Source organism: Parasteatoda tepidariorum, chromosome 6 (assembly GCF_043381705.1).
Source record: "Parasteatoda tepidariorum isolate YZ-2023 chromosome 6, CAS_Ptep_4.0, whole genome shotgun sequence".
Taxonomy (NCBI): domain Eukaryota; kingdom Metazoa; phylum Arthropoda; class Arachnida; order Araneae; family Theridiidae; genus Parasteatoda; species Parasteatoda tepidariorum.
In genome coordinates, this window is record NC_092209.1 from 29,062,630 (window position 1) to 29,071,579 (window position 8,950).

The following is an 8,950-nucleotide window of genomic DNA, read 5'->3' on the forward strand; positions in this document are numbered from 1 at the left end:
AAAGGTTTCCACCAAGGTTATAAAAGTGAAAAAAAGTAACAATTTGGGTGGATTTTTTAAATTATGTTTGTGTGTTAAAAGCTCTCAAAAAATTTCATGTCATTCATCAGTGCAAGAGTGATCATAAATAAAATAGCGGTTGAATAAAAATCAAATTGTTGACAAACTAGACATTACGATCATATTTTTAAATTCCACTTAATAGCAGAGCAACAGTTTGGAATTACAATTGAAAAAGCAACAGTGCTGATTTTTAATGTTTAGATTACGGAATAATGATCAATAACAGTAAATAACAGAAAAACACACAAAATTATTTGAGAAACTCTTCATGATAGATTAAATTTCATAAAAGCAAAAAATATTGTAGCAAATAAAATAAATACTTTTAACCATTCCCACTAATTCGAATAACACATGATACTATAATTATGCCATAATAATTGTCAATTAAGCAGTATAAAAGTAAACAAAATTACATTATCTTATTTACAATTAGTTTTATAGTTTTGATATTCTATAAGCCACTTAGAAATTCTATTTTGATTCATTTCAATAAAAATTGATAAGAATCAAGGTTAGGTTTGAAATGAATAGCTAATAGTTAAGAAGAAGAAAAAAAATCTTTAGTCTTCTGACATTCTGTAAGAACAGAATTTAAAAATACTAAATTAGAAAATGATGAAGAGAATTGAATTTACACTTACCTATGAAATGAAATTCCAGGCATTTTCTTTGTCCATCCATTCGTACAGCCATATGCAACGCAGTTCGTCATTTTTACAAGCAAAATATAATTAAATTCAATGTTTAAAAGGTAAAATAAAGAAAATCGTTAAAGAGAAATAAAAAAAAAAACGATAAAAATAACATTGATCAGCAAGTTCAACGTGTAGAAGATAGCAGCATTCGAATGTTTTGCATAAACCAATATGGCCGACCGGTTACAGTGATGGCTTCACTGTTACTTTCTCATGTCAACTCTACCTATACTCTTTACTCTATGGCCCAGAGGGCTTTTCCTAATTACACTCGCAGTCAGTTGTAACGCTTAATTACCGATTCTTCTTCCATTCTAAAAGATAGGGTTGGTTATTTAAAGTGACACCTACGGGAGATCCAGTTTTTTAAAGGGAAATATGACTGATGGTAGCTTGGTATGAATAATTAGAAATACAGTATTACAGAAATGTAGCCATAAGCTATCACATAAGTTATCACCAAATTTCTAAGTAAAATACACTCAGAGTAATTTCAGGATAAAATGTAAACAGGGTAGTTTCTAGAGTAAAATGTATCAAGGGTAATTTCTAGGATAAATTGTACACAGGGTAATTTCTAGAATAAAATGTAACCAAGGTAATTTCTAAGGTAAAATGTATCCCCAAAATATCAATAATCAGCAATTCTGTTATGCTTTAAAACATTTAAAAGAAAATTTTAATTAATTTATTCAAAACAAAATTAAAAATAATTTTTTTTTTAAATTAATATTTTCAACTACATAAAAAATTACAAATATCAAAAAAAAATTTTTTTTGAATGGCACATAAAAGATTTGCAAGCGTTTGTCATATGCTCATTAAATGATGTAATTAAAAGATATTTGTGAACATTTGTTGTACACTCATAATCGTACAAGATTTGTGATCATTCGTGGTGTACTCATTAAATGATACGATTAGAATATTTGAGAACATTGGTTGTATACTAACTCATTAGATAATACGATTAAAATATTTGAGAGCATTTGTGTGCGTACTCATTAAATGATACGATTAAAATATTTGTGATCATTTGCTGCATATTTTTTAAACGATGGCGATTGAAATACTTATGAATATTAGTTGCCAACTCATTCGATGAAACGATTAAAATATTTATGAGCATTTATGATTCACACATTAAATAACATAATAACATAGAATACAAAAGAATGCTTCCTTAGATTTAAAAAAAAAAAAATTATCTAAATTGTGTTCCAGAAAGCTCTAAACGAAAATATTCGAAATACAGCAACAAATGAAAAAAGATTTAGTACTAACACAAAGTCGTTTGCATTTTCCCCCCCACTACGTTGTTAATAAACAACTGAATAAAAGTCAACTGAAACTGAACTTCTCTTCAGTCACTGCCCTTCAATACATCACCAAAAAATAAAATAAAATTCTTAAATAGCATACATTTCAGCATTTCGAAATATGCATTGGGGGATGCCTCTTTACGGAATCGTCTGAAGCGATCACCTGCACCTCAGCATAGTTGCAAAGGCCACGCCGGGGAATGGAATGACCCTTTTGTCGTCTGCACCCTCTTTGGAACAAAGATGGGGAAGAGGGGGCTCTCACTTCCGGTAACTGGGCTTCCCACCTGTCCTCTATGGGTGAGGCTGACCTTGATTTGCCTTCCGAAAGGAATATTATGCTGAAGGTAGAATGTGGGAAAAAAGATTCCATTTAAAGGACATGCCTTCCGATTCCGAACATTTTTAGTACTCAAAGTATACGTTAACAATTTTCCCCCTTAAGAGGTTGGTGTCTTTCCCCCCTTCCCCCCCCCCAGTCTCTCAGATAGAAAAGGATAAGGCTGATTTCTTTTTCATTCATGTCCAGAATTACGTTTCGACAGTCGAACCAGTGAATGGAATCGAACTAAAAATGGCAGCCGGATTGCAATAAATTATTCGTGTTTTCTTAACAAACTGTATCAAGCAGAAAAATGTGAAGCAAAAGTTTCCGATACAATAACATATGTTGCATTTAAAGAAAAAATAGGAAAAATAAAAGAAAAATCAAGATCAAAATATGAAGGTTGATTTAAAAAAAGAAAGATAAATTACGTCATTATTCGATATTGGCACAGCAAATGAAACGGAGCCTTCGGACTGATGCTGAAAAACCAGGTTACCAAATTATTCAACAGAAAATAAGTACCTTTTAAGCGCTCAAAAAATATTTTTCAGCACTTATCATAATTAGGCTGGGTTGGAAAGTTTTTGACAACTGAGGGTTTTATCTATCTTGTTCTATCTTGTCATGTCAAAAAAAAAAAAAAAAAAAAAAAAACCTTTTGGCATTGTTTTTGACAATCGTCAAAAATCATGAAATTTTGAATCATGTATAATGAATGGCGTTTTTATACGCTACGAACTGACAATACGCCATAATAGATTTCAATTTAAAATAATTGTGAAAACGTTGAATAGAACAATGTGAACTGCGTCTTTTTGCATAATTTGAAGCGAAAATCAACATAGTAAAGGAAAAATCTCATTTTGAAAAAGGGAAAATTAAGCACTTTTTAAAAAACGCTGCTTTTTTGTCTTCTGGGTTGGGTTCAAAATTACAAAGCTACTGTGTTAACTATTGATTGTCGTTAACTCAGAATTGGGTTAGTGTTACGGCGTTGGTTATAAAATGAAACAAAATAATTATATATAGTATAGTCAATCGTGAGAATTTTATCATTTATTACCATAGCACCTTCGAATACTGTTTACAAATACAAAATAAAATTACAAAGATAATGATAAATTGAAATATCATTCAGGTACGCTAACTAGCAACAATGGTTTTTCCAAAGTGGAAGAACTATATTTTCTTCATAATAATTAAATTCTGGCAACAATAAATAAGGAAAAATAGTTTTCCACAAGTTTTGCAGAAACATTATTTATTATCATTAAGTTTTCGCTTTTTTTTAAATAATAAAATATGCTTGGTAATTAATTCAAGGTTTAGAATAAGAATTAGTTAAAATACATTGAAACATAGCTTTAAAAGTAATAATTCATCCATAAGTAACAAAAAACTGGAGGCAATAAAATAAAGTGTTTTTACAAACTAAAAAAAAAAAAAAATCATACATTTTTAAAGATCATTTTTTTTTTTTCCCCTTCCAAATAAATTATAAAATTGGTTATTTGCACAGAATCTCACGTTTTCATGGTCAATTCTTATTGTAGGTAAAATTTTAAACAGGGTGCGTAGTCAGATATTTCAACAAAAAATAAGCACATTTTAAGTACTTTTTAAGCACTTTAAAAATATTTTTAATCACTATCCAAAAAAAATAAAATAATAATAATTAGGATCTGTGCACTAATAAAAATTCTTTTTTTTTCCTTCTATCTTTTGAAGTTCTTAATTTATAAACATAAAATCAATAAAATTCAAAAACATTTTCAAGAACTTCACATATTATGATAAAATATATAGTTTCTGATAAACATTGCAGAGAAAATTGCGAAAATCGTGCATCTTTTGTAATTGAGAACAGCAATCGACACGGCAAAGAAAAAAATCTTTTTTTTTTTTTTTTAAAGATAGAAAATTAAGCACTTTTTACAAACAGCGAATTAAAAAAAAGCACCTTTACGGGCTTTTAAATACCATAAATCAAAAATAAACATCTTTAAAAGCACTTTTTAAAACCGCTACGCACCCTGTTAAAAAACCCACTCCCCATCCCTCCAAAATAATTAATAAAAAAAAATTTAGGTAATAAACTAAATGAATTTCATTTTATAAATCAATCTCAATCCCAAAAATATTAAGGTAACTACTAGAAGGAAAAAATAGATCTATAAAGAAACCAAAAAAGCAGCCAAATATCCAAAGAAAAAGAACCATACACATAAGGCGAAATGTCTATCACAAAACAAATTTTGGAATCATTAACAATTTTTTATAAACGATCAATTAGGAAATGCATTAACTATTCTAGTGTTGGGACACATTCACCGAAAAATGAAGTGATAAAGCTTACCTCCACAAAAAAGTTCGATCGACAGGAGTGAAATAGATTGTGAGATCGAAATATCCGGGATAATTTCTTGGTCCGAGAGCAATCTGGATGTAGAATGTCATCGAAAAAAGGCGTGTGCGGAGAAAGTGAAAGGATTACGATGTCACGGACTACGGAGTCACACGGATTATGGAGTTTCGAGGGCATTCGAACACTGAAGATGAGACCTAAAGAAGAATACATTCCACACGCGAAGAACAAAAAGGTAGATCTAACATGAATAGAAATGGAATGTTTACTATCGAAAATCAGGGCAAATTTTAAAAGCAGATGGAATTTCATAGAAAGGCACAAGGATGCCAGGATCACTTTTTATGGTCTAGAAAGAGAATTAAAATATTCTATTGCAAATTTCTTTTAAGTGAAAGTTAAGAATAAATTAAGATTGTCTAGAGAGTCGTTTAAATTATTCATTACCATAATTTTCTACGCTATATGTAGACTCATCTCTGAGATAAGTCAAATCATTGTTGCGATTTCGATTTTTATTTTTACACTTCAATGCATTTGCAACCGAAGAAAAAGTTTAGAACAACAGCGTTTCATGACACCGGACTAAGGCATGAGCACTTTTGCTCGTGAGATGGTGTGTGCGTTTTGACTGCTGTGACTGCGCCATTTGCGCGTTTTTGCGCACTGTTATTTTAAAAAAAAATAGTTAAAACCTAAGTTGTCAACGTGAAATGGAGAAAAAATCCAAAAGTTTAGGTAAGGTGAGCAAAATTCAGCTAAGTTGGAAGTTGGACAGAACTTTTTACAGCACTTGCCCAAAGGGAAATAATACATAATTCTTAATTTTTGCAAACTTTCATTGGTCCAGATAACTTTCTAAATATTAAAAAATTAGACCACCAACTATTTTCATTTTCACATACCTGTGTCTTTTCTTCATATTGACGTTTAGAAGCACATTCTAAATCAGGATAGAATGCTCTACCTAAAGAAAGGCTTAACTTGAAATAACCGTTGCAAACTCACAAAAGTTCTGGGTAAAGATAGGCTTAACTTGGAATAACCGTTGCAAATTCACAATAGTTCTGGGTAAAGATAGGCTTAACTTGAAATAACTGTTACAAATTCACAGAAGTTCTGGGTAAAGATAGTCTTAACTTGAAATAACCGTTGCAAATTCACAGAAGTTCTAGGTAAAGATAGGCTTAACTTGAAATAATCCTTGTAAACTGACAGAAGCTCTGGGTAAAGATAGGTTTAACTTGAAATAACCGTTGCAAATTCACAGAAGTTCTGGGTAAAGATAGGCTTAACTTGAAATAATCCTTGTAAACTGACAGAAATTACGAAAAGTAACCTTAAATATTGTATTTAGCATTCCCTTTGTAAATTTCCTGTAGCGTTTTATACACACGACTCAGAACAAGGACGGTAAACGTAAGTTTATTTTAACAATCGTATGAATTGTTAAAATTTTTAATAAAACATAGGTAAAAAAACTCGGCATGAAAAAGTTCCAAGAGGTGAACTTTAAGACAGGATCGGCCTTGTTAGGATCCGAAGCCACAAAAGATTTTTTGAGCCGACATGAAAAAGAATGTCACGAACTTGAAGATGGGGTGAATACCGAACGTCCCCTCAATCAAACCAACCAAAAATTCAGTGATATAGAATGATGAAACCCAAGGTAAAAAGCTATATAGGTAGGCAGATGTTGGAGGTTGAAGAACCATCACTTTCCCCCAATTCCTTGGTGGCACAACAATTCGACCCCATTCCCCTCTCTCGACAACCACCTGCTGCTATGTCAGAGACATTTGGCCAACGGCTACCTCACAACATACCCATGAATAATAATAATTAATGTCTTCACTGAATGCCAGCAAATAAAATAATTTATTTTCAATTTCATTTCAGAAATAAAATTCTCTACTTTTCCTGAAAAATGCGATAAAAATTCTAGACTGCACTTATATCAGTGCCGGCAGTTTTTTGTCTTCATAGCTGCCAATATGGAGAGGAAAAAATCCAGCAGGTTTTACGAAATATTATAAATTTCATGATAATTGTTGCAGAATGTACGAAATATTTTACACATAGGGAATTTTAGGGATTTTTATAGTCACCAAAATAGAAAAAACTGCAATATTTTCCAGGTATGGCTGACATTAAATGTACTTTAAAATGTTATGTATTATGTTTACTAATAATTTTGAATAGTAAAAGGCATTTAATTCAACAAAGATAGTTAAGATAGTTTTTTTTTTATTAATTTAAAAAGGGAGTTCTCTAAATAAAAAATAAACTGAATATTCTAGAAAAATAAAAGTTTTGATTTCTATAAATGAGGCTCGCTTCATTATATATTAGTAATACTTATTTAAATATTCAAACAAGCAATAATCTATTTCAATAGGGATTTTTTTTTTTAGGAAACTTACTCTATTCTAGGGAATTATCAAAAATGTATAAAAACCACGGGAATTTTTATTAAACCAGTAGATCAGGAGAAACTGGCCAAATCCAGTAGAGTTGGCAGCTATGTGTCTTATACAAGGATGGCATCCTTTTTTCCACAGTGAATATATATATATAGAAAAACTACTTACAGATAGGTTAGGGCTTAGAGATAGGTTTAGCTTAGAGATAAGTTTCTTCCAACCTGATGGAAGGAATGGAGGACAACCTTTGCATTAAAAAACAGCAAATATAAAAAAGGTTTTTCAAACAGTTTATAATTACAATCTAGTTTAAATAATAGTAGAAATTTTCAAGTTAATTAATATCATTTTTAAATAAATGAAAACTAAAAAGTTAATTTTCAATATTTTTTGTAAATAATTGCACCTTTCCCTGAATATTTTTCCTCAAAAAAAAATTTTTTTTTTTTTGACAATGGGATTTTTCCTAACCTTGAGAAAAAACAGGGTATTCGTAACACTGTGGAAAACAGCTTTTTTTCTATATATGTTAAGTTATATGTTATAAGTTATATGTTAAGTTAAGTTGCCCAATATAAGAATAAACAATCCTACAATAATGGAAGAAACGCTTTGTCGTTTTGACATTTTTTTAAATTTTTCAAGAAATGCGTAAATGATTATTTTATAACTTAAGAGATGTTTACTTCATGCGCTTCTTCATATTTAGCAATAAGATTTAAAGCTTTCAGAGTTTTGGGAGACACCCACAATAAATTTAAGAGAGAAGACAAGTATTTTTGAGCACCCTATGTCAGAATATCAAGCAATAAGCTTGTAACTTGTATAGATTACTTTAGTTGTTATTTTTCATATCTGCATGAATTTTCATAAATCTAGACTAAATATTTATAGAGATATAGACATTTTTATATTTAAAATAAAAAAAATTAATTAAACTTTTTTTGCTATAACTTTATAAATACTTAATAGAATTAAACGATATTTTTGGACCAATCTAAAAATAATTACAAATTAATTATTTAAATTTTTTTTAAAAAGTCGTTAAAAACTGCGCAAGATAAGTATTTAAGGTAATTCTTTTATATTGCGCGAGCAAGGAAAAAATTTTGAAACATTTTATTTAAATACCTTAAAAATTGAAAAAGTTTCAAGCAATTTTCTAGATAGTTTTCACACTTTTTGAAAGAAAACTAAGAATGATCAGGAACTCTGCACTTTAACGGAGTAAATTAGTTAATCTGCAGATTATCTAGGGAATGTGCACATTAACGGCTTTCTAGTGGTGACATATACGACGCATAAGAAAATTAAGGAACGAAGTGCTCCTAGATAAAAAAAAATTAAAAAAAGTGTATTGTCTTTCACCACATTGTCTTGATGTTCTTAAAAAGGCATGAATTTTATAAAAATCTCATTCTTATAAAAATTCGACAAAAATCTCATGAAGAAAATTTCATTATTAAAGAAATTTAATTTTTGAGAAACAAACTTTTGAAATTTTGACGAAACAGGAACTGTCAATGCGCAGACATTACTTTTGCGGAAAGCTCATGATTCTACACTTTACTCAAGTTAATCTGCATGTCAACGATTCTCAAGCTATGGCGGTAAAATAAATAATTTTTGAATACAACTTATGCGATACAGAATTTAAAGGGTTTGCTAATTTTCAGTCAAAGTACTACAGGTCTTAATTTTATATTTGAAATAAAAAAAGGCCTTAACTCTTTAAAGACCAAGTGGCCTGA

The 8,950-nt window shown here is 29.9% G+C and overlaps 1 protein-coding gene across 25 annotated transcripts in view; it reads right to left on the reverse strand.

Moving 5' to 3' along the window:
• LOC107448298 (TEA domain transcription factor 1 homolog scalloped) overlaps window positions 1–8,950 on the reverse strand; it is a 111,980-nt gene that overhangs the window by 45,450 nt on the left and 57,580 nt on the right. Inside the window, exon 1 of one of the 25 annotated variants that reach the window (XM_043056051.2) lies at window positions 5,682–6,465. The exons of 19 other annotated variants lie outside the window; for them this stretch is intronic. The gene's annotated coding sequence lies outside the window, so the exon portion shown is untranslated. Of the gene's footprint in view, window positions 1–5,681; window positions 6,466–8,950 lie in introns of those variants that run through there. 5 more of the 25 variants (XM_071182161.1, XM_071182174.1, XM_071182177.1 and 2 more) reach the window with 5 other exon arrangements.